This window comes from Sander lucioperca, chromosome 10, assembly GCF_008315115.2.
Source record: "Sander lucioperca isolate FBNREF2018 chromosome 10, SLUC_FBN_1.2, whole genome shotgun sequence".
NCBI classification, from domain to species: Eukaryota; Metazoa; Chordata; class Actinopteri; order Perciformes; family Percidae; genus Sander; species Sander lucioperca.
This window is the reverse complement of record NC_050182.1, coordinates 10,239,667-10,267,232: the sequence shown is the minus strand read 5'-3', so window position 1 is coordinate 10,267,232 and position 27,566 is coordinate 10,239,667. Positions and strand designations below refer to the sequence as shown.

The 27,566-nt window shown below is 40.7% G+C and overlaps 1 pseudogene; it reads right to left on the bottom strand.

Annotated features, from left to right (window-relative positions):
• Nucleotides 1-202: 202 nt before the first annotated feature.
• LOC116049106 lies at nucleotides 203-18,076 on the bottom strand (annotated as a pseudogene).
• Nucleotides 18,077-27,566: the final 9,490 nt, after the last annotated feature.

Sequence of the window (27,566 nt, the reverse complement as noted above, 5' to 3'; positions counted from 1 at the left end):
TTAGCTGCTGCCCACGTCCATAGCAGTACTCTGCTTAGCTTACGTGTCAGTACTCCTGTCTGCTTCTCCTAACTGGCCGCATGCCGACCGCCATATACTGACTATGGATAAGCACCTCTTACACCCCCACTATAAAATGTCCGAACTATCCCGTAGACATCATTAAGAAGTCCACCTTGCTTTTTAAAATAAGAGACATGTGAAAACAGAATGTGATCTTTATTAAGATGGAGGCAAAATGGCAAGAATCTCTTGAGTTTGTTTGCAGTGATGTATATATTACCTATATATTACGGCATTACATTATTATCACAAGTTGCATCCCCAAAATAACATTCTTAGTATATAAATGTAAAGAAATGGTTATTGATTTAATGTCAAATATTAGACTTAGTATTTCTTAAAACTCAGGGTGTTCTTGCTTTTCGTGCAGTTCTCATTTATTTCTTTGGAAGAATTCATCCATCATCATGGTCACTGTAGCAACAAAATTGACATATTCCTGGAAGTCCACTTCACCGTCTTTGTCTAGATCCAGGTCCTGCATCAGACGCTCGACGTTGCCATTTTTGCCGACCTGAAACAGAAGCATCATGATGAAAATCGAACCAGGAGAGGAATTATTTTCACAAAATCAAATCTTGTTCCTCAGAATCAAGTTTATTGCCAAAAGAAAGTCACATGTGCAAGGAATTTGCAAGAGTTGGTATGTGCATACATGAACAAACAAACATGTTAAACATTAATATGAAATAAACAATAAATACAGAAATGAATACTGTATATACAAAACAGCTGTTTAACAATAGATTGAGTACAGAATGTGCAAAAGAAACAAAAAAAAAAAAACAATGAGGCTCATGCAAGAACTGTTAGTAACCGAATAGTTTTTTAATTTCCTCCCGTTCTTTCATTTAATATTTTTTACTACAAAATTCACGAGTAGTCCAGATCTAATAGACTGAGACTGAACAGTTAAGTAACAATAACAATAAAGTTTGCTGTGCGTGTATAAAGCCTCCTGTTATATTAATATATTATGTTTTTGTACTAGCTTTATTCTGTAAATGAAATAAATGTTCTGTTTGACTTTATCCACCCAGAGAATATGTAGCAATACCTTTCTGGTATGCAATTATGTCAAGGAGGTCATGGTTTGGTCTTGGTTTGTCTGTCAGCATGTATTAAACAAAAAACTACTGTTTAGATGTTGGAGCACATCCGAATCACGGGGAAGATACAAATCATTTTACACTTTGTCACGCTTCTCTTGTCCTCGGGTCAAACCCATATATATATATATATATATATATATATATATATATATATATATATATATATATATATATATATATATGGGTTTCTTTTAACCAAAATCCCCCAAAATAACATAGATGCATGGATGGGTGTTCTTTGCAGGTAAACGTAATGATTGAATTTTAGGTGTTTTATTCAATGTGATAGCATTTGAAAGGAATGTTTAAATGGTTTCAAAACAGTATCCTGAAAGTAACTTTGGAAAGTATCCACTCCACTCCACATCCGCTGATCTTAACTATTAGTGAAAAATAATTTCTGCTTTTTTTTTTACTTTAAAAATTAGGTATTAAATGAAAAAAAAAATGTGAAAATTTTGTTTAAAGAAGTGACAAAAACGCTGGAAAAAAGTGCAAAAAAACAAACAATTTTGTTGCAGTCAAATAGTCTGGCTCACTGGATGTACATTCTATCCAGGGCTTAGCACCCCCCTATATGATTGTGATTGGTTTAAAGGTACACTGTGTAGGAATTTCTCCCATCTAGCGGTGAAATTGTATTTTGCTTTCAAATGAATTGTACTGACTCTCTAGCGCCTCACTTTTTCAAATGTGTGTTGCAACTACGGTAGCCATTATGTACCAAGAAGCTAGGACAACATGTCAACAAGTTTCACTTTTTTGGCGACGAGGATTCCTTCTCCTGTGGCTCGGCATAAGTATGATCCTCTATTATGAACTAAAGTGCAGTGAAGGCTTTCAAATTTGCCGGGGCGGTGACAAGCGGCTCTCATTGATCTCCTTCTCCGTTTCAGCTGGTTTCAGTCACGTGACGTTGGCTCTGAATGAAAACGCGTTGTGGATTAGCTAGACAGGTAGGCTAGTGCTTTATGTCCCTCTCAGCGATTATAGTTTTTCAAAATGGTGGCATGACATGGAAGCCTCCTTGGACTTGCCCGTCCAATGTAAATACAGATAAGAACTTCTTCGCTTACGAGGATAAGTCAGATCATTGGCAGAGGTCATTTTACACCAATGAGGACATATTTCTGAATGAAGACATTGGTTTTAGATAATAAAAAAAAAACACTACACAGTGTACCTTTAAAGAAATGCAAACAACCCAGAGCAAACCCCATCCCACAATAGATAAAACCACAGTCCAGCGCTGAGGAGATAGATCTGGCAATGTGAGACCGCGGTGAACAAAGATACTCACTATTTCTAGTTCAGTCGTCAACAGTTTCTTCAGCTCCGATTTGTTCAGCTTGAACTTGTCCCCTTCTTTTCCCGAGTAGGAGTGGAACACTTTGAGTAGGGTATTCATAGCAGTTTGCAGCTCAGACATTTTCCCAAAAAAAAATAAAATCACTGCAGTTATCAGGTTGGCAAAGATGTGTGGAGGGGTTGTCGAAGGGCAGAGGGTAAAAACACAGTAGATGCAAATGTTCTCCTGAAAGTTAACACACATTGTAAACAAATAAAGACAAGTGCAAGACATTCTGCAAGCTCACATTCTGTTTGTTAAGTGGGATGACATCAGCATCAGAATCATTTATTTGTCATTGTTAAACATTGTAAAACATTGTCACAACGAAATGTAAGTGCTACTCCTTCTGGTGCCTAAAGGTATACATTCATACCCTTCCACAAACAATACTCTCACATACACATAATGGGACAGGTGCTTCTAGTGCATAGTAGTATACATTCATACACTTACTCACTTTTTTGTGTAAATGCAATTATCCATCTGCTGATTGTGATCGATAATTGCACCAACATAGTTAAAAAGGGAACTTAATTGTCCCTTGAGAGCATGAAATAATCAAAAGCTTAACTGCATTATTTTTTTCATTCAAAAAATAACATGAAACAAAAATGTGACCACACCTTTAGTGTGAGTCACTTATGGACAGCCATCAAAATAAACATTGGTAAAACTTGCTAATATCTGTGCACATCTCAGCTTGAAGCCAAAATGAAATGTTAAAACCAGCTTGCAGATGCCACTCCACATGAAAAGAAAAAACAAAAAGCATAAGTTTTGTAAAAGTTTGAAAACCTAACCGCCTTGTAGCAATTCTGGGAGTGGCAAGTCCCTTACCCACTGCTAACAGGTACGAGAAGAAGGCTATTGAATTTGGGATGGTGATTGAAGAAAGTGTGATTTTGCGTGTGTGTGTGTTCTGATGTGCTATGTTCTGTTTGTTGTGTAATTGTATTATTTTTCTATGCACTTGTTTTCTAAAAGCAATAAACATATTAAAAACATAAAATTTACCATGTTTCCCTGTTATGAAGAATTTCTTTCCCTGGGCACATGTGATCGCTCTCATCATTATCACTTCTTGACTGACCTTCCATAACTAAATAACACACAAACACAAAGAAGCAGAAACTCACCTGAACACTGATGCTAACAGCTGATGCTAACCCTGCACAAAAGGACCACAGACGTTACCAATGTTAGTGGTTATACTTAACAAAAAGAAGTCAGTAACACACATAAACATAATTAACACTGTCCTACATGCTGTTACTGTATGCATGCATGCATACATATACAATATTCATGTATTTGTCTAGTCATACACTGAATGTTTTTTGTCGAGATAAAACATCCTTTTTCAAAAGAAAAGTGTAAAGATTAAAGTGTTGGGATTTGTATTTTATCAAATAATTAATTTCTTTACCTTTTTTAGTGCAGTACCAACCAGCAAATTCCAACTCACAATATTAAAGCTACGTTTTTTTTAATTGTACAACAACAGACCACAGGTTTGTTTTATGGGGGGGGTTACCTTTATTTATTCAGGGAAGGTTCACTGAGAGGCAGGCTCTCTTTTGCAGGAACGCCCTGATCACATTCACACAGTTGCACACATTCATACCTGGAAGCTGCCCAATACAACCACAGTCTGATCTGCTGGCCACTGAGCAGCTCCACTGGAGCAGTGGGGGTTAAGGGCCTTGCTCAAGGGCACCTCAGTGGTGGGTAATGAGGAAGGGACAGATTGAACCGACGACCTACCGGTCACAAGCTCGCGTCTCTAACCTTTAGGCCACTACTGATGTATAATCAGTTTTGAATCCAGTAATGGTATACATGGAGAAAGTTAATGCACTTATATATATATATATATATATATATATATATATATATATATATATATATATATATATATATATATATATATATTAAAATTCATTTTTTGGAATTCTATGATAATGATGCTAGAGTGTTTGTAGTCTTGTAGTGTGTTTAAGCCTGAACCATAGACTGTGAAAATAAGCCTGAACACGATGAGAAGAGGACGAGGCAGTGGGCGACTTTGTAGGCAGGTTGCCCAACCAATCAGAAGTAAGATAGCTAAACACAGAGCTGGCTGAACAAGTTTCTTTTTTGTTTGATAGGGTATGCAAGACGTTTTGCCCCAAGCTACTGCTGGGAATGTGTGTGTATGTGTGTGTGTGTGTGTGTGTGTGTGTGTGTGTGTGTGTGTGTTTTAAAGTTCAGCTTCTTTTACTGGATTCACACTTCACAGTCCTGCCAAGCACACTTCATGTTGCAAGTGTGACATCCACAGAGCTGAAACAAACATGGAAACATGCTCTTTCAGTTTGAGTTCACTGAATCCATGCTCACAGTTAAACAACTGCATAAAAAACAGAGCTCACATCGGTTTAGAAAAATAGGAAGTCTAGCCCTAGAAAAATCTAATTAATAAATATACATATCAATTATACACATATGCACTCATACATTTATACTCGCATACACATTTAAAAAAAAACAGCCATCCACTTAAACTATTCATATGATCTATGCAAGTACAGTAAAATTAGATGAACAACACTCTTTATTTCAGCTAGTCGTTCCATACAGTGCTGTGTTGCACAATCTGACTGCTGTAGGCAGCGTTGCTGTCTTCAGTGTGTTTGTTACTGCGCTGAATTTCTGTAAGATGGTTTCTGTTTCGTAGCCGCGTGTTGGTGTTTGTAGCTGTGGTTGGTGGGAGCATGTCTAACACATTCTCACTCCCATTGCGTAAAATACGGACTCTTGGTCAGGTGCCTTTGGCGTTGTTATTGACGCTAAAATCATTTAGCGTTGTATCTAAACGTGCTTTATCTAAACTCGCTGTTAGGTTTAGGAAAAGATCATGGGTGGGCTTATGAACGGTATGTTTCCGTGACATGCGGAACAAGAACGGGACAGTTGGGTTTAGAAAAAGAAGAACGGGACAGTTGGGTTAAGGAAAAGAAGAACGGGACAGTTGGGTTAAGGAAAAGAAGAACGGGACAGTTGGGTTAAGGAAAAGAACGGGACAGTTGGGTTAAGGAAAAGAAGAACGGGACAGTTGGGTTTAGAAAAAGAAGAACGGGACAGTTGGGTTTAGGCAGTGTTCGAATTATACCGTGAGCTTCAGGGGGTACAGCTATATCTATTTGTATAGATGACGTCATATGCTCATTTGTATATTTATGACATCATTACGCAATAATTTGCATAAAGCTTAGTGGTTGTGTCAGCAAGGTAGATAGTAAGAAATATAATCTTTAGCCAAATAATCACAAACTCACTACGGGAATTTATATTAAATTATAATTATTATTTAGGTAGCCTATATTTGAAGTAAAAAAAAAAATCTACTAAGGGAGGGCGAGAGATCGAAAAAGAATTCACAAAGAAGGCTGGCTTGCCCAGGGCCAGGCCAGCTCAGTGGCGTCTTTCTCCTTCTCTTAAAACATCCATGGTCACGTCCTGCTGTCTCTCCTACCTACACCGGAGGACATGAGGAGAGAGCAGAGAAGGGAGGGGCTGCTCCTCAGTCACAGAACAGAAGAGAGAGGTGACTGTTTTGGCGGCCACAAGAGAGAAATACCTTGCGTGCTCGTCGGACAATACTGGCGTCTTTTTTTCGCAAGATTTTTCGCTAGTCGCTTTTGTGAAAAAAAGTTGCTATGGGCAATTTAGCGACAAAGTCGCTAAATTGGCAACACATTCTGAATGTTGTTTGACCCATCCACCCATCCAACCAACCTCCCTATTCGGAAATACGGGCTTTCATACTACTCGCTACCGTTGTCGCTCTTTATACTACGTCATCTTCAAGGGCCGTGGAGCTGCTGCAATGTGCGGTGCGTTCCATACAGACGCTGAAGGGTGATTTTTGCATTGTATCTGACGCTGACAGCCACTGACCAAGCGTCTGTATTTTACGAGTTGGGAGTGAGAACGGGTTGGCAGGTCATAGGGAGGATGTTGTTCAGATGTCATCTCTGCACACATTCCCACTCCCATCGCAGTTGTTATGCAACTGCTTGGTCATTAGGCTTTGGCGTTTGTTACTGACGCAAAAAGTCTCCTTTAGCGTCATATTTAGACGCTATTGGTCAAGATGTATGTTTAACCAAAATGCAGCACAAGAACAGGACAGTTAGGTGTAGGAAAAGATCGGGGGTGGGGTTACAAAATATACATTTCAGCGAGGGTTAGGGTTAGGGTTAGGTCACAATTCAAAATATTATGGCATATAATGCAGTAAAGCTCTCTGGCAATCTGTCTCTTTCAAATACTTATTCTCCTGATTTAATGTTATCTCTGCTGAGCCAACACACATATAGGCATGATTTACTCTTCCTCCTCTTTGGGGTCTTTTGTTTGTGGAAGTATTGACCTCAATATAACATGAATTAATTCATAAACCCTAGGATTGTAATAGCTCATATGTGTTTCAGCAATTTTTGCTCATATTTAAAACTGCACATTCAAAATATAACTTATCCCATCTGCGTTCCCTGAGATTTGGAAAGTTGTGATGTTTTGAGTAGAAGAAAGTCTTAAAATTAAGAGAAGATTTAATTAATGAGAATGCAGTCACAATATTTTTTAAGAAAAAATCCATCTGCTCTATATTCTGCTGTGCATACGTTAATGCTCTGCTGATATGGTAGTTGGTTATCTCATTCAGATCGTGTAAGTGTGTTTGTGCCTGAACCAAAGAATGTAAAAATAAAAGCCTGAACGCGACGAGAAGAGGAGGGAGCAGTGGGCAACTTTGGAGGCGGGCTTTAGGCTGCCTAACCAAAAAACCTTAAGTAACAGGGTATTTTCTTTGGCAGATTCTAAAATCTCAATTGAGCCCATCACTGCCTATACCTGTCAGAGGTTAGTATTTTCTGGGCAAGATGCACGTTTTGCCCCAAGCTACCGCAAGCCTTGCCTGCCAAGCACACTGGTATACCTTTGCAGGTGTGAATCAAAACACTTCATGGGTGTGTGCATGTGTGTGTGGGTGTGTGTGCTTGTTTTTCTGGATCCACAATAAAGTCCTTTCAAGCACACTGTTATTCTTTTGCAAGTTTGAGCTCTACAAAACGTGCTCTTTCTCACGGTTGTTTATTACATCTCTGCAATTCTCTCAGATCCATCCTTTGTAACAGTGGTGTAGTCTACGTGATATGCAGGTATACGCCCTACACCCACTAAGAATGCTCCAGGATTTCCATATACTCACTTAAAAATGTGCAGTGATACATAACAACATAGTTTGTGACAGAACTTTCACTTAAGCTATTTGTTTTCGCCAAAATTAGTCAATTAATGTGACTGCAAACTGAACAAATGCTGCAGAACATGCAGAGAGACTAACTTAGTATACCCACCAGGGGTGTCGGACTGCGGAGGAAGGGGACTGAGTACCCAGGGGGGGGGGCCAAAAAGATGCTAGAATGAATAGCTGTGGATGCGGGGAGGGGCCCATAGAAAATGCCTTTCTACAGGACCCAGAATTTTGTGCTACACCCCTACTACCTACTACAATAAATTAGACACCACAGCATTGCCGGTACACAAGTATAGTCTGTGATGGGCTCAATTGAGATTTTAGAATCTGCCAAAGAAATCAGATGAACAAAGCATTTGCAGGCCTTCAAATAAATAGTGCCATTGAGGGTCTGCACGCGGCACCTGCAGGCCGATGACTGTTTACTGTGGTATTGGTCATTTTAACAGATGATTTCAATGTTGCTCAACATGGTTGTGGTATGGTGTACCTCTGAATGGTGACTGAACTGCTTCTGAAGAGTTCAGCCAAGTTGAATAGTGAATCTGTTGTTGGCTGTACAGTGTACCTGTGTTTGTCTTTTGAGACCTGTCCAACGAGAATCACAAGCTTTTATCAGCTCACAGTTAGAAATGATGCCCTATAACATATTGTGGGATGTGTGGGTGAACTGAACATATCTACATTACAATGTTGTAGCTTGCACAGACTGAAAGTGACCGATTTAAAACAAGGCACTTCCAGTCGCTATGCCCTGATTTGAAGGATAACAAGATGAGCTCAGATAGTTGTTTTATCTGACAGTTTGGTGTCACAAGACTGCTCGGATAGGCTAGGCATCTTATCTGATCAGAAGTATGTTGTATTAAAGGTGTGCCTCTAAGTTAAGCAACATGAACAATATCATTGCTGTCCTGTGTGACAATCTATTTTTTTCTACAAGTAATCCAATGGGCTTTTGTGTAGTTTGAGCAGTAAGATTTTTTTTTCTCAAACCATAAAGGAAAACCTAATACAATACTAGTAGGCTTTCACTGGATAGTGATGATATGCAAGTTCACAGAGTCTACTCCTGTGACCCCAGACTGTCTGCAAAATCAGAGAGGTTAATTTGACAAGGAAGTCATAATGAATTGTAATCACTTGGGGACTGTTCGTTTTTTTTTCAGGGGCCACCGGAGAAGTTTTAGGACCTTTAATCAAAATAGACATGACCCTACAAAACAATTTGCTAAAAAGGCATGAGCCTCCCCAATAATTTACCGATACCTTCTGCACTGGTTTGCACTTGGCAAAGATATACAGATTACCAGCAATGACATATGTGACTAAACCTCTGCATTCTCATCTGACGCATCACACTCCTCTGTTATGGTGTGGTGGCCATTTCAGTAGATTTACTCACTAACATTGTTGTGGAAACACAATAAGCATGGAAACTAAATGTACACTTCCTGCATTACTGCATTACTTCAAATACTAAGTTACTCCTCTAGTAAACTAGTATTCACATGAAATAAAACAATAAAACATTGAGACCATCCAGCAAAGGACACTGGGTAACATTCAACACACAAACTGGTTGCTATGGACTCATCACTAGCCTTCCCCATGGACATCACCAGCCTTCCTCCACTTCGCCGTTTAAACAAAGTGGAATAAATGTAAGTCCAAATCTACACAAAACCCTCAATCAATTAGTAAGCTGACATGAAATGTGGCATTTAGGAAACCTTTATCGCAACCTTGGCACGGTAAGATGTCCAGACTAGTGCAACAGTCATTTTAGTTTTTTTGCGTCCTGCTGCTCCCATCGTCAGCCAGATAATATGTTTTTTACTAAAGCAGTACATGAAATCTGATGTATTACCTATCACCATTTAGTTGTTTTGTGTTATTTAGCTAAGATATTTATAAAATATCTGGTCATGCCAGACGTAATTATTCCACTCATTTTTTAAACAATGCAATTATCCTTTTCAGCCACCAGGGGAGCAGTGCTCCCCCTCCCCCCCAGCAAAGTCATGGGTCAGAGACATTTGGTAGCGAAGGAGGGCCGAGACTGAGGGCTGCATGGAAAAATATGCACCAAACAAGTCACTTTGAAATTTTGCTGTTTCTATTAATACAAAAGTTCGGTGAATCCCCCCTCCTCCCTGGACTAAAAAATGTTGGATGACCCCCCCCCCTCTACAAAAAGTAAAAAGACATGACCCTCCCCTATTTTCCTCAGTTGGGTTAAGGAAAAGAACAGTTGGGTTCAGTTGGGTTAAGGAAAAGAAGAACGGGACAGTTGGGTTTAGAAAAAGAAGAACGGGACAGTTGGGTTTAGAAAAAGAAGAACGGGACAGTTGGGTTTAGGCAGTGTTCGAATTATACCGTGAGCTTCAGGGGGTACAGCTATATCTATTTTTATAGATGACGTCATTTGCTCATTTGCATATTTATGACATCATTACGCAATAATTTGCATAAAGCTTAGTGGTTGTGTCAGCAAGGTAGATAGTAAGAAATATAATCTTTAGCCAAATAATCACAAACTCACTACGGGAATTTATATTAAATTATAATTATTATTTAGGTAGCCTATATTTGAAGTAAAAAAAAAAAATCTACTAAGGGAGGGCGAGAGATCGAAAAAGAATTCACAAAGAAGGCTGGCTTCCCCAGGGCCAGGCCAGCTCAGTGGCGTCTTTCTCCTTCTCTTAAAACATCCATGGTCGCGTCCTGCTGTCTCTCCTACCTGCACCGGAGGACATGAGGAGAGAGCAGAGAAGGGAGGGGCTGCTCCTCAGTCACAGAACAGAAGAGAGAGGTGACTGTTTTGGCGGCCACAAGAGAGAAATACCTTGCGTGCTCGTCGGACAATACTGGCGTCTTTTTTTCGCAAGATTTTTCGCTAGTCGCTTTTGTGAAAAAAAGTTGCTATGGGCAATTTAGCGACAAAGTCGCTAAATTGGCAACACAGTCTGAATGTTGTTTGACCCATCCACCCATCCAACCAACCTCCCTATTCGGAAATACGGGCTTTCATACTACTCGCTACCGTTGTCGCTCTTTATACTACGTCATCTTCAAGGGCCGTGGAGCTGCTGCAATGTGCGGTGCGTTCCATACAGACGCTGAAGGGTGATTTTTGCATTGTATCTGACGCTGACAGCCACTGACCAAGCGTCTGTATTTTACGAGTTGGGAGTGAGAACGGGTTGGCAGGTCATAGGGAGGATGTTGTTCAGATGTCATCTCTGCACACATTCCCACTCCCATCGCAGTTGTTATGCAACTGCTTGGTCATTAGGCTTTGGCGTTTGTTACTGACGCAAAAAGTCTCCTTTAGCGTCATATTTAGACGCTATTGGTCAAGATGTATGTTTAACCAAAATGCAGCACAAGAACAGGACAGTTAGGTGTAGGAAAAGATCGGGGGTGGGGTTACAAAATATACATTTCAGCGAGGGTTAGGGTTAGGGTTAGGTCACAATTCAAAATATTATGGCATATAATGCAGTAAAGCTCTCTGGCAATCTGTCTCTTTCAAATACTTATTCTCCTGATTTAATGTTATCTCTGCTGAGCCAACACACATATAGGCATGATTTACTCTTCCTCCTCTTTGGGGTCTTTTGTTTGTGGAAGTATTGACCTCAATATAACATGAATTAATTCATAAACCCTAGGATTGTAATAGCTCATATGTGTTTCAGCAATTTTTGCTCATATTTAAAACTGCACATTCAAAATATAACTTATCCCATCTGCGTTCCCTGAGATTTGGAAAGTTGTGATGTTTTGAGTAGAAGAAAGTCTTAAAATTAAGAGAAGATTTAATTAATGAGAATGCAGTCACAATATTTTTTAAGAAAAAATCCATCTGCTCTATATTCTGCTGTGCATACGTTAATGCTCTGCTGATATGGTAGTTGGTTATCTCATTCAGATCGTGTAAGTGTGTTTGTGCCTGAACCAAAGAATGTAAAAATAAAAGCCTGAACGCGACGAGAAGAGGAGGGAGCAGTGGGCAACTTTGGAGGCGGGCTTTAGGCTGCCTAACCAAAAAACCTTAAGTAACAGGGTATTTTCTTTGGCAGATTCTAAAATCTCAATTGAGCCCATCACTGCCTATACCTGTCAGAGGTTAGTATTTTCTGGGCAAGATGCACGTTTTGCCCCAAGCTACCGCAAGCCTTGCCTGCCAAGCACACTGGTATACCTTTGCAGGTGTGAATCAAAACACTTCATGGGTGTGTGCATGTGTGTGTGGGTGTGTGTGCTTGTTTTTCTGGATCCACAATAAAGTCCTTTCAAGCACACTGTTATTCTTTTGCAAGTTTGAGCTCTACAAAACGTGCTCTTTCTCACGGTTGTTTATTACATCTCTGCAATTCTCTCAGATCCATCCTTTGTAACAGTGGTGTAGTCTACGTGATATGCAGGTATACGCCCTACACCCACTAAGAATGCTCCAGGATTTCCATATACTCACTTAAAAATGTGCAGTGATACATAACAACATAGTTTGTGACAGAACTTTCACTTAAGCTATTTGTTTTCGCCAAAATTAGTCAATTAATGTGACTGCAAACTGAACAAATGCTGCAGAACATGCAGAGAGACTAACTTAGTATACCCACCAGGGGTGTCGGACTGCGGAGGAAGGGGACTGAGTACCCAGGGGGGGGGCCAAAAAGATGCTAGAATGAATAGCTGTGGATGCGGGGAGGGGCCCATAGAAAATGCCTTTCTACAGGACCCAGAATTTTGTGCTACACCCCTACTACCTACTACAATAAATTAGACACCACAGCATTGCCGGTACACAAGTATAGTCTGTGATGGGCTCAATTGAGATTTTAGAATCTGCCAAAGAAATCAGATGAACAAAGCATTTGCAGGCCTTCAAATAAATAGTGCCATTGAGGGTCTGCACGCGGCACCTGCAGGCCGATGACTGTTTACTGTGGTATTGGTCATTTTAACAGATGATTTCAATGTTGCTCAACATGGTTGTGGTATGGTGTACCTCTGAATGGTGACTGAACTGCTTCTGAAGAGTTCAGCCAAGTTGAATAGTGAATCTGTTGTTGGCTGTACAGTGTACCTGTGTTTGTCTTTTGAGACCTGTCCAACGAGAATCACAAGCTTTTATCAGCTCACAGTTAGAAATGATGCCCTATAACATATTGTGGGATGTGTGGGTGAACTGAACATATCTACATTACAATGTTGTAGCTTGCACAGACTGAAAGTGACCGATTTAAAACAAGGCACTTCCAGTCGCTATGCCCTGATTTGAAGGATAACAAGATGAGCTCAGATAGTTGTTTTATCTGACAGTTTGGTGTCACAAGACTGCTCGGATAGGCTAGGCATCTTATCTGATCAGAAGTATGTTGTATTAAAGGTGTGCCTCTAAGTTAAGCAACATGAACAATATCATTGCTGTCCTGTGTGACAATCTATTTTTTTCTACAAGTAATCCAATGGGCTTTTGTGTAGTTTGAGCAGTAAGATTTTTTTTTCTCAAACCATAAAGGAAAACCTAATACAATACTAGTAGGCTTTCACTGGATAGTGATGATATGCAAGTTCACAGAGTCTACTCCTGTGACCCCAGACTGTCTGCAAAATCAGAGAGGTTAATTTGACAAGGAAGTCATAATGAATTGTAATCACTTGGGGACTGTTCGTTTTTTTTTCAGGGGCCACCGGAGAAGTTTTAGGACCTTTAATCAAAATAGACATGACCCTACAAAACAATTTGCTAAAAAGGCATGAGCCTCCCCAATAATTTACCGATACCTTCTGCACTGGTTTGCACTTGGCAAAGATATACAGATTACCAGCAATGACATATGTGACTAAACCTCTGCATTCTCATCTGACGCATCACACTCCTCTGTTATGGTGTGGTGGCCATTTCAGTAGATTTACTCACTAACATTGTTGTGGAAACACAATAAGCATGGAAACTAAATGTACACTTCCTGCATTACTGCATTACTTCAAATACTAAGTTACTCCTCTAGTAAACTAGTATTCACATGAAATAAAACAATAAAACATTGAGACCATCCAGCAAAGGACACTGGGTAACATTCAACACACAAACTGGTTGCTATGGACTCATCACTAGCCTTCCCCATGGACATCACCAGCCTTCCTCCACTTCGCCGTTTAAACAAAGTGGAATAAATGTAAGTCCAAATCTACACAAAACCCTCAATCAATTAGTAAGCTGACATGAAATGTGGCATTTAGGAAACCTTTATCGCAACCTTGGCACGGTAAGATGTCCAGACTAGTGCAACAGTCATTTTAGTTTTTTTGCGTCCTGCTGCTCCCATCGTCAGCCAGATAATATGTTTTTTACTAAAGCAGTACATGAAATCTGATGTATTACCTATCACCATTTAGTTGTTTTGTGTTATTTAGCTAAGATATTTATAAAATATCTGGTCATGCCAGACGTAATTATTCCACTCATTTTTTAAACAATGCAATTATCCTTTTCAGCCACCAGGGGAGCAGTGCTCCCCCTCCCCCCCAGCAAACTCATGGGTCAGAGACATTTGGTAGCGAAGGAGGGCCGAGACTGAGGGCTGCATGGAAAAATATGCACCAAACAAGTCACTTTGAAATTTTGCTGTTTCTATTAATACAAAAGTTCGGTGAATCCCCCCTCCTCCCTGGACTAAAAAATGTTGGATGACCCCCCCCCCCTCTACAAAAAGTAAAAAGACATGACCCTCCCCTATTTTCCTCAGTTGGGTTAAGGAAAAGAACAGTTGGGTTCAGTTGGGTTAAGGAAAAGAAGAACGGGACAGTTGGGTTTAGAAAAAGAAGAACGGGACAGTTGGGTTTAGAAAAAGAAGAACGGGACAGTTGGGTTTAGGCAGTGTTCGAATTATACCGTGAGCTTCAGGGGGTACAGCTATATCTATTTTTATAGATGACGTCATTTGCTCATTTGCATATTTATGACATCATTACGCAATAATTTGCATAAAGCTTAGTGGTTGTGTCAGCAAGGTAGATAGTAAGAAATATAATCTTTAGCCAAATAATCACAAACTCACTACGGGAATTTATATTAAATTATAATTATTATTTAGGTAGCCTATATTTGAAGTAAAAAAAAAAAATCTACTAAGGGAGGGCGAGAGATCGAAAAAGAATTCACAAAGAAGGCTGGCTTCCCCAGGGCCAGGCCAGCTCAGTGGCGTCTTTCTCCTTCTCTTAAAACATCCATGGTCGCGTCCTGCTGTCTCTCCTACCTGCACCGGAGGACATGAGGAGAGAGCAGAGAAGGGAGGGGCTGCTCCTCAGTCACAGAACAGAAGAGAGAGGTGACTGTTTTGGCGGCCACAAGAGAGAAATACCTTGCGTGCTCGTCGGACAATACTGGCGTCTTTTTTTCGCCAGATTTGTCGCTAGTCGCTTTTGTGAAAAAGTCGCTAAATTGGCAACACAGTCTGAATGTTGTTTGACCCATCTACCCATCCAACCAACCTCCCTATTCGGAAATACGGGCTTTCATACTACTCGCTACCGTTGTCGCTCTTTATACTACGTCATCTTCAAGTGCCGTGGAGCTGCTGCAATGTGCGGTGCGTTCCATACAGACGCTGAAGGGTGATTTTTGCATTGTATCTGACGCTGACAGCCACTGACCAAGCGTCTGTATTTTACGAGTTGGGAGTGAGAACGGGTTGGCAGGTCATAGGGAGGATGTTGTTCAGATGTCATCTCTGCACACATTCCCACTCCCATCGCAGTTGTTATGCAACTGCTTGGTCATTAGGCTTTGGCGTTTGTTACTGACGCAAAAAGTCTCCTTTAGCGTCATATTTAGACGCTATTGGTCAAGATGTATGTTTAACCAAAATGCAGCACAAGAACAGGACAGTTAGGTGTAGGAAAAGATCGGGGGTGGGGTTACAAAATATACATTTCAGCGAGGGTTAGGGTTAGGGTTAGGTCACAATTCAAAATATTATGGCATATAATGCAGTAAAGCTCTCTGGCAATCTGTCTCTTTCAAATACTTATTCTCCTGATTTAATGTTATCTCTGCTGAGCCAACACACATATAGGCATGATTTACTCTTCCTCCTCTTTGGGGTCTTTTGTTTGTGGAAGTATTGACCTCAATATAACATGAATTAATTCATAAACCCTAGGATTGTAATAGCTCATATGTGTTTCAGCAATTTTTGCTCATATTTAAAACTGCACATTCAAAATATAACTTATCCCATCTGCGTTCCCTGAGATTTGGAAAGTTGTGATGTTTTGAGTAGAAGAAAGTCTTAAAATTAAGAGAAGATTTAATTAATGAGAATGCAGTCACAATATTTTTTAAGAAAAAATCCATCTGCTCTATATTCTGCTGTGCATACGTTAATGCTCTGCTGATATGGTAGTTGGTTATCTCATTCAGATCGTCTAAGTGTGTTTGTGCCTGAACCAAAGAATGTAAAAATAAAAGCCTGAACGCGACGAGAAGAGGAAGGAGCAGTGGGCAACTTTGGAGGCGGGCTTTAGCCTGCCTAACCAAAAAACCTTAAGTAACAGGGTATTTTCTTTGGCAGATTCTAAAATCTCAATTGAGCCCATCACTGCCTATACCTGTCAGAGGTTAGTATTTTCTGGGCAAGATGCACGTTTTGCCCCAAGCTACCGCAAGCCTTGCCTGCCAAGCACACTGGTATACCTTTGCAGGTGTGAATCAAAACACTTCATGGGTGTGTGCATGTGTGTGTGGGTGGGTGTGTGTGTTTAAACTCAGCTTGTTTTTCTGGATCCACAATAAAGTCCTTTCAAGCACACTGTTATTCTTTTGCAAGTTTGATCTCTACAAAACGTGCTCTTTCTCACTGTTGTTTATTACAACTCTGCAATTCTCTCAGATCCATCCTTTGTAACAGTGGTGTAGTCTACGTGATATGCAGGTATACGCCCTACACCCACTAAGAATGCTCCAGGATTTCCGTATACTCACTTAAAAATGTGCAGTGATACATAACAACATAGTTTGTGACAGAACTTTCACTTAAGCTATTTGTTTTCGCCAAAATTAGTCAATTAATGTGACTGCAAACTGAACAAATGCTGCAGAACATGCAGAGAGACTAACTTAGTATACCCACCAGAGGTGTCGGACTGGGGGGGGGGGGCGGAGGAAGGGGACTGAGTACCCAGGGGGGGGGCCAAAAAGATGCTAGAATGAATAGCTGTGGATGCGGGGAGGGGCCCATAGAAAATGCCTTTCTACAGGACCCAGAATTTTGTGCTACACCCCTACTACCTACTACAATAAATTAGACTACACCACAGCATTGCCGGTACACAAGTATAGTCTGTGATGGGCTCAATTGAGATTTTAGAATCTGCCAAAGAAATCAGATGAACAAAGCATTTGCAGGCCTTCAAATAAATAGTGCCTTTGAGGGTCTGCACGCGGCACCTGCAGGCCGATGACTGTTTACTGTGGTATTGGTCATTTTAACAGATGATTTCAATGTTGCTCAACATGGTTGTGGTATGGTGTACCTCTGAATGGTGACTGAACTGCTTCTGAAGAGTTCAGCCAAGTTGAATAGTGAATCTGTTGTTGGCTGTACAGTGTACCTGTGTTTGTCTTTTGAGACCTGTCCAACGAGAATCACAAGCTTTTATCAGCTCACAGTTAGAAATGATGCCCTATAACATATTGTGGGATGTGTGGGTGAACTGAACATATCTACATTACAATGTTGTAGCTTGCACAGACTGAAAGTGACCGATTTAAAACAAGGCACTTCCAGTCGCTATGCCCTGATTTGAAGGATAACAAGATGAGCTCAGATAGTTGTTTTATCTGACAGTTTGGTGTCACAAGACTGCTCGGATAGGCTAGGCATCTTATCTGATCAGAAGTATGTTGTATTAAAGGTGTGCCTCTAAGTTAAGCAACATGAACAATATCATTGCTGTCCTGTGTGACAATCTATTTTTTTCTACAAGTAATCCAATGGGCTTTTGTGTAGTTTGAGCAGTAAGATTTTTTTTTCTCAAACCATAAAGGAAAACCTAATACAATACTAGTAGGCTTTCACTGGATAGTGATGATATTCAAGTTCACAGAGTCTACTCCTGTGACCCCAGACTGTCTGCAAAATCAGAGAGGTTAATTTGACAAGGAAGTCATAATGAATTGTAATCACTTGGGGACTGTTCGTTTTTTTTTCAGGGGCCACCGGAGAAGTTTTAGGACCTTTAATCAAAATAGACATGACCCTACAAAACAATTTGCTAAAAAGGCATGAGCCTCCCCAATAACTTACCGATACCTTCTGCACTGGTTTGCACTTGGCAAAGATATACAGATTACCAGCAATGACATATGTGACTAAACCTCTGCATTCTCATCTGACGCATCACACTCCTCTGTTATGGTGTGGTGGCCATTTCAGTAGATTTACTCACTAACATTGTTGTGGAAACACAATAAGCATGGAAACTAAATGTACACTTCCTGCATTACTGCATTACTTCAAATACTAAGTTACTCCTCTAGTAAACTAGTATTCACATGAAATAAAACAATAAAACATTGAGACCATCCAGCAAAGGACACTGGGTAACATTCAACACACAAACTGGTTGCTATGGACTCATCACTAGCCTTCCCCATGGACATCACCAGCCTTCCTCCACTTCGCCGTTTAAACAAAGTGGAATAAATGTAAGTCCAAATCTACACAAAACCCTCAATCAATTAGTAAGCTGACATGAAATGTGGCATTTAGGAAACCTTTATCGCAACCTTGGCACGGTAAGATGTCCAGACTAGTGCAACAGTCATTTTAGTTTTTTTGCGTCCTGCTGCTCCCATCGTCAGCCAGATAATATGTTTTTTACTAAAGCAGTACATGAAATCTGATGTATTACCTATCACCATTTAGTTGTTTTGTGTTATTTAGCTAAGATATTTATAAAATATCTGGTCATGCCAGACGTAATTATTCCACTCATTTTTTAAACAATGCAATTATCCTTTTCAGCCACCAGGGGAGCAGTGCTCCCCCTCCCCCCCCAGCAAACTCATGGGTCAGAGACATTTGGTAGCGAAGGAGGGCCGAGACTGAGGGCTGCATGGAAAAATATGCACCAAACAAGTCACTTTGAAATTTTGCTGTTTCTATTAATACAAAAGTTCGGTGAATCCCCCCTCCTCCCTGGACTAAAAAATGTTGGATGACCCCCCCCCTCTACAAAAAGTAAAAAGACATGACCCTCCCCTATTTTCCTCAGTTGGGTTAAGGAAAAGAACAGTTGGGTTCAGTTGGGTTAAGGAAAAGAAGATCGGGACAGTTGGGTTTAGGCAGTGTTCGAATTATACCGTGAGCTTCAGGGGGTACAGCTATATCTATTTTTATAGATGACGTCATTTGCTCATTTGCATATTTATGACATCATTACGCAATAATTTGCATAAAGCTTAGTGGTTGTGTCAGCAAGGTAGATAGTAAGAAATATAATCTTTAGCCAAATAATCACAAACTCACTACGGGAATTTATATTAAATTATAATTATTATTTAGGTAGCCTATATTTGAAGTAAAAAAAAAAAATCTACTAAGGGAGGGCGAGAGATCGAAAAAGAATTCACAAAGAAGGCTGGCTTCCCCAGGGCCAGGCCAGCTCAGTGGCGTCTTTCTCCTTCTCTTAAAACATCCATGGTCGCGTCCTGCTGTCTCTCCTACCTGCACCGGAGGACATGAGGAGAGAGCAGAGAAGGGAGGGGCTGCTCATCAGTCACAGAACAGAAGAGAGAGGTGACTGTTTTGGCGGCCACAAGAGAGAAATACCTTGCGTGCTCGTCGGACAATACTGGCGTCTTTTTTTCGCCAGATTTGTCGCTAGTCGCTTTTGTGAAAAAGTCGCTAAATTGGCAACACAGTCTGAATGTTGTTTGACCCATCTACCCATCCAACCAACCTCCCTATTCGGAAATACGGGCTTTCATACTACTCGCTACCGTTGTCGCTCTTTATACTACGTCATCTTCAAGTGCCGTGGAGCTGCTGCAATGTGCGGTGCGTTCCATACAGACGCTGAAGGGTGATTTTTGCATTGTATCTGACGCTGACAGCCACTGACCAAGCGTCTGTATTTTACGAGTTGGGAGTGAGAACGGGTTGGCAGGTCATAGGGAGGATGTTGTTCAGATGTCATCTCTGCACACATTCCCACTCCCATCGCAGTTGTTATGCAACTGCTTGGTCATTAGGCTTTGGCGTTTGTTACTGACGCAAAAAGTCTCCTTTAGCGTCATATTTAGACGCTATTGGTCAAGATGTATGTTTAACCAAAATGCAGCACAAGAACAGGACAGTTAGGTGTAGGAAAAGATCGGGGGTGGGGTTACAAAATATACATTTCAGCGAGGGTTAGGGTTAGGGTTAGGTCACAATTCAAAATATTATGGCATATAATGCAGTAAAGCTCTCTGGCAATCTGTCTCTTTCAAATACTTATTCTCCTGATTTAATGTTATCTCTGCTGAGCCAACACACATATAGGCATGATTTACTCTTCCTCCTCTTTGGTGTCTTTTGTTTGTGGAAGTATTGACCTCAATATAACATGAATTAATTCATAAACCCTAGGATTGTAATAGCTCATATGTGTTTCAGCAATTTTTGCTCATATTTAAAACTGCACATTCAAAATATAACTTATCCCATCTGCGTTCCCTGAGATTTGGAAAGTTGTGATGTTTTGAGTAGAAGAAAGTCTTAAAATTAAGAGAAGATTTAATTAATGAGAATGCAGTCACAATATTTTTTAAGAAAAAATCCATCTGCTCTATATTCTGCTGTGCATACGTTAATGCTCTGCTGATATGGTAGTTGGTTATCTCATTCAGATCGTCTAAGTGTGTTTGTGCCTGAACCAAAGAATGTAAAAATAAAAGCCTGAACGCGACGAGAAGAGGAAGGAGCAGTGGGCAACTTTGGAGGCGGGCTTTAGGCTGCCTAACCAAAAAACCTTAAGTAACAGGGTATTTTCTTTGGCAGATTCTAAAATCTCAATTGAGCCCATCACTGCCTATACCTGTCAGAGGTTAGTATTTTCTGGGCAAGATGCACGTTTTGCCCCAAGCTACCGCAAGCCTTGCCTGCCAAGCACACTGGTATACCTTTGCAGGTGTGAATCAAAACACTTCATGGGTGTGTGCATGTGTGTGTGGGTGGGTGTGTGTGTTTAAACTCAGCTTGTTTTTCTGGATCCACAATAAAGTCCTTTCAAGCACACTGTTATTCTTTTGCAAGTTTGATCTCTACAAAACGTGCTCTTTCTCACTGTTGTTTATTACAACTCTGCAATTCTCTCAGATCCATCCTTTGTAACAGTGGTGTAGTCTACGTGATATGCAGGTATACGCCCTACACCCACTAAGAATGCTCCAGGATTTCCGTATACTCACTTAAAAATGTGCAGTGATACATAACAACATAGTTTGTGACAGAACTTTCACTTAAGCTATTTGTTTTCGCCAAAATTAGTCAATTAATGTGACTGCAAACTGAACAAATGCTGCAGAACATGCAGAGAGACTAACTTAGTATACCCACCAGGGGTGTCGGACTGGCGGAGGAAGGGGACTGAGTACCCAGGGGGGGGCCCAAAAAGATGCTAGAATGAATAGCTGTGGATGCGGGGAGGGGCCCATAGAAAATGCCTTTCTACAGGGCCCAGAATTTTGTGCTACACCCCTACTACCTACTACAATAAATTAGACTCCACAGCATTGCCGGTACACAAGTATAGTCTGTGATGGGCTCAATTGAGATTTTAGAATCTGCCAAAGAAATCAGATGAACAAAGCATTTGCAGGCCTTCAAATAAATAGTGCCTTTGAGGGTCTGCACGCGGCACCTGCAGGCCGATGACTGTTTACTGTGGTATTGGTCATTTTAACAGATGATTTCAATGTTGCTCAACATGGTTGTGGTATGGTGTACCTCTGAATGGTGACTGAACTGCTTCTGAAGAGTTCAGCCAAGTTGAATAGTGAATCTGTTGTTGGCTGTACAGTGTACCTGTGTTTGTCTTTTGAGACCTGTCCAACGAGAATCACAAGCTTTTATCAGCTCACAGTTAGAAATGATGCCCTATAACATACTGTGGGATGTGTGGGTGAACTGAACATATCTACATTACAATGTTGTAGCTTGCACAGACTGAAAGTGACCGATTTAAAACAAGGCACTTCCAGTCGCTATGCCCTGATTTGAAGGATAACAAGATGAGCTCAGATAGTTGTTTTATCTGACAGTTTGGTGTCACAAGACTGCTTGGATAGGCTAGGCATCTTATCTGATCAGAAGTATGTTGTATTAAAGGTGTGCCTCTAAGTTAAGCAACATGAACAATATCATTGCTGTCCTGTGTGACAATCTATTTTTTTCTACAAGTAATCCAATGGGCTTTTGTGTAGTTTGAGCAGTAAGATTTTTTTTTCTCAAACCATAAAGGAAAACCTAATGCAATACTAGTAGGCTTTCACTGGATAGTGATGATATTCAAGTTCACAGAGTCTACTCCTGTGACCCCAGACTGTCTGCAAAATCAGAGAGGTTAATTTGACAAGGAAGTCATAATGAATTGTAATCACTTGGGGACTGTTCATCATTTATTTCAGGGGTCACCAGAGAAGTTTTAGGACCTTTAATCAAAATACACATGACCCTAGAACACAATTTGCTAAAAAGGCATGAGCCTCCCCAATAACTTACCGATACCTTCTGCACTGGTTTGCACTTGGCAAAGATATACAGATTACCAGCAATGACATATGTGACTAAACCTCTGCATTCTCATCTGACGCATCACACTCCTCTGTTATGGTGTGGTGGCCATTTCAGTAGATTTACTCACTAACATTGTTGTGGAAACACAATAAGCATGGAAACTAAATGTACACTTCCTGCATTACTGCATTACTTCAAATACTAAGTTACTCCTCTAGTAAACTAGTATTCACATGAAATAAAACAATAAAACATTGAGACCATCCAGCAAAGGACACTGGGTAACATTCAACACACAAACTGGTTGCTATGGACTCATCACTAGCCTTCCCCATGGACATCACCAGCCTTCCTCCACTTCGCCGTTTAAACAAAGTGGAATAAATGTAAGTCCAAATCTACACAAAACCCTCAATCAATTAGTAAGCTGACATGAAATGTGGCATTTAGGAAACCTTTATCGCAACCTTGGCACGGTAAGATGTCCAGACTAGTGCAACAGTCATTTTAGTTTTTTTGCGTCCTGCTGCTCCCATCGTCAGCCAGATAATATGTTTTTTACCAAAGCAGTACATGAAATCTGATGTATTACCTATCACCATTTAGTTGTTTTGTGTTATTTAGCTAAGATATTTATAAAATATCTGGTCATGCCAGACGTAATTATTCCACTCATTTTTTAAACAATGCAATTATCCTTTTCAGCCACCAGGGGAGCAGTGCTCCCCCTGCCCCCCCAGCAAACTCATGGGTCAGAGACATTTGGGAGAAAAGGAGGGCCGAGACTGAGGGCTGCATGGAAAAATATGCACCAAACAAGCCACTTTGAAATTTTGCTGTTTCATCCTCTCAAGATCTTACTGCTCAAACTACACAAAAGCCCATTGGATTACTTGTAGAAAAAAATAGATTGTCACACAGGACAGCAATGATATTGTTCATGTTGCTTAACTTAGAGGCACACCTTTAATACAATTCAATTCAATTCAATTTTATTTATAGTATCAAATCATAACAAGAGTTATCTCGAGACACTTTACAGATAGAGTAGGTCTAGACCACACTCTATAAAGCCCCAACAATTCCAATAGTTCCCCCAAAAGCAAGCATTAGCAGTGGCTATTGCGACAGTGGCGAGGAAAAACTCCCTTTTAGGAAGAAACCTCGGCAGACCCAGACTCTTGGTGGGCGGTGTCTGACGGTTGGGGTTATGACGGTACAGGATGTAGCGTGGCACAGCAGAGCATGGGTGGACGCGGTGGACGCAGCAGGACGTAGCCGGGCATTGCAGGGAATCGCAGAGCGTAGCAGGGTGTAGCAGGTCCACAGCCACAGCTGCACCCAAGACCAAGGTCTTGGTGTCACCCTAATCCGAGGCGATGTTCTGGGCGAAGAAGAAACATAAGGACTCCGGGGAGTAAACTCCCCAGAGCTAGGTGAGTAACAAGCACTTCTGAGACAGGATGTGCATAAAAGGAAACAAAAGAAAAGAGCGTGTCATAAGAAGGAACTTCCTCGGCAGTCTAGAATTATAACAGCATAACTAGGAGAGGCACTATATTATTGATTATACGATAGGTAAATCTGATGACTGTAAAGAGAAGCAGAGAAAAGCAGGGGTGCTGTGTCTGCAGCTATACACCCTGCCCCGCCGGTCTAGGCGTTCACTGCAACTCCTCACTCCCTAACTATAAGCTTTATCAAAGAGGAGAGTTTTCAGTTTAGTATGTTGTATTTAATACAACATACTTCTGATCAGATAAGATGCCTAGCCTATCCGAGCAGTCTTGTGACACCAAACTGTCAGATAAAACAACTATCTGAGCTCATCTTGTTATCCTTCAAATCAGGGCATAGCGACTGGAAGTGCCTTGTTTTAAATCGGTCACTTTCAGTCTGTGCAAGCTACAACATTGTAATGTAGATATGTTCAGTTCACCCACACATCCCACAGTATGTTATAGGGCATCATTTCTAACTGTGAGCTGATAAAAGCTTGTGATTCTCGTTGGACAGGTCTCAAAAGACAAACACAGGTACACTGTACAGCCAACAACAGATTCACTATTCAACTTGGCTGAACTCTTCAGAAGCAGTTCAGTCACCATTCAGAGGTACACCATACCACAACCATGTTGAGCAACATTGAAATCACCTGTTAAAATGACCAATACCACAGTAAACAGTCATCAGCCTGTAGAGGTGCAGACCCTCAATGGCACTATTTATTTGAAGGCCTGCAAATGCTTTGTTCATCTGATTTCTTTGGCAGATTCTAAAATCTCAATTGAGCCCATCACAGACTATACTTGTGTACTGGCAATGCTGTGGTGTCTAATTTATTGTAGTAGGTAGTAGGGGTGTAGCACAAAATTCTGGGCCCTGTAGAAAGGCATTTTCTATGGGCCCCTCCCCGCATCCACAGCTATTCATTCTAGCATCTTTTTGGGCCCCCCCTGGGTACTCAGTCCCCTTCCTCCGCCCCCCCCCCCAGTCCGACACCCCTGGTGGGTATACTAAGTTAGTCTCTCTGCATGTTCTGCAGCATTTGTTCAGTTTGCAGTCACATTAATTGACTAATTTTGGCGAAAACAAATAGCTTAAGTGAAAGTTCTGTCACAAACTATGTTGTTATGTATCACTGCACATTTTTAAGTGAGTATACGGAAATCCTGGAGCATTCTTAGTGGGTGTAGGGCGTATACCTGCATATCACGTAGACTACACCACTGTTACAAAGGATGGATCTGAGAGAATTGCAGAGTTGTAATAAACAACAGTGAGAAAGAGCACGTTTTGTAGAGATCAAACTTGCAAAAGAATAACAGTGTGCTTGAAAGGACTTTATTGTGGATCCAGAAAAACAAGCTGAGTTTAAACACACACACTCACCCACACACACATGCACACACCCATGAAGTGTTTTGATTCACACCTGCAAAGGTATACCAGTGTGCTTGGCAGGCAAGGCTGGCGGTAGCTTGGGGCAAAACGTGCATCTTGCCCAGAAAATACTAACCTCTGACAGGTATAGGCAGTGATGGGCTCAATTGAGATTTTAGAATCTGCCAAAGAAAATACCCTGTTACTTAAGGTTTTTTGGTTAGGCAGCCTAAAGCCCGCCTCCAAAGTTGCCCACTGCTCCCTCCTCTTCTCGTCGCGTTCAGGCTTTTATTTTTATTCTTTGGTTCAAGCACAAACACACTTACACGATCTGAATGAGATAACCAACTACCATATCAGCAGAGCATTAAGGTATGCACAGCAGAATATAGAGCAGATGGATTTTTTCTTAAAAAATATTGTGACTGCATTCTCATTAATTAAATCTTCTCTTAATTTTAAGACTTTCTTCTACTCAAAACATCACAACTTTCCAAATCTCAGGGAAAGCAGATGGGATAAGTTATATTTTGAATGTGCAGTTTTAAATATGAGCAAAAATTGCTGAAACACATATGAGCTATTACAATCCTAGGGTTTATGAATTAATTCATGTTATATTGAGGTCAATACTTCCACAAACAAAAGACACCAAAGAGGAGGAAGAGTAAATCATGCCTATATGTGTGTTGGCTCAGCAGATATAACATTAAATCAGGAGAATAAGTATTTGAAAGAGACAGATTGCCAGAGAGCTTTACTGCATTATATGCCATAATATTTTGAATTGTGACCTAACCCTAACCCTAACCCTCGCTGAAATGTATATTTTGTAACCCCACCCCCGATCTTTTCCTACACCTAACTGTCCTGTTCTTGTGCTGCAAAAGGGATGCCTTTAGTCCCGACCAAGCGTGTTTAGATAAAGTGCGTTATGTGACGCTAAAGGAGACTTTTAGCGTCAACGACAACGACAAAGGCACCTGACCAAGCGTCCGTATTTTACAAGATAGGAGTGAGAATCTGTTGCATATGTAGCCTTTGTCCTAAAAAAAAATTGTCATGCTTTAACTGACAATACTTGACAAATTTGACTCAATTCCTGACTGGTTCTTAAAACCAGCGGCTCAGCCCAGACTTGAGTGGAGTGTGGGGGGGGGGTTTCAATGTACTTTGTGCACTATTTTTTCATATTTGATTATAGAATGCCTAAACGTATGTGTCGATACACGATCCGTTCTGCCTGCACGATCCGTTCTGCACATGCGCAAAATGTTCGCGCATGCGCGGTTGTACGAGGATTTACGACACTGCACGATTTGTTCCACGCTTCCGGTCGACAGCCAAGCTAACGTTAGTTTAGCTAACAGCTAATTCGGCTAACCGCTAGCTGATTGTAGCGGTCTGCCGTTAGCCTCCACAGGCAAGCTAACGTTAGTTTAACTAACAGCTAATTCGGCTAACTGCTAGCTGAGACAGCATGTAATAACTTTAAAAGACCCTCAAAATAAAACTTGAAAATAAACGTTGACATATATAACAAACACCTAACATATATAACAGCTGTTACGTCAGTTCTACTTTACTTGTGCTCATTTAAAATACAATCACTCAATACTTGTCTTTATTGTTATTACTGTGAAGTCTTAATTTAGCTGTAGCCTGCTTTTCCCATTACGTTTGAGTTAACGTTATTTTAGACTGAATCTAGCTGTCAGCTAGCGGTTAGCCGAATTAGCTGTTAGCTAAACTAACGTTAGCTTCCCGGTGGAGGCTAGCCATAGACTAGCGTGGAACAGATCGTGCAGGTCGTATGAATACGTAAAACAGTATTATCTTGCGCATGTGCAGAACGGATCGTGCAGGCAGAACGGATCGTGTACCGACAGTATGTACATTATTTGGAAAAAGAACATGATGGAAAAAAAGGATAGATGTCTTCATCATTCTGAAACCAGGACAAATGTTGAGTGTTGCAACTCAGGTAGGGTAGGAATTCTGAGCCTTTTTTTAGTAGAGTTCAGAGAATGAATGGCGTTATTTCCCAAGTAAGA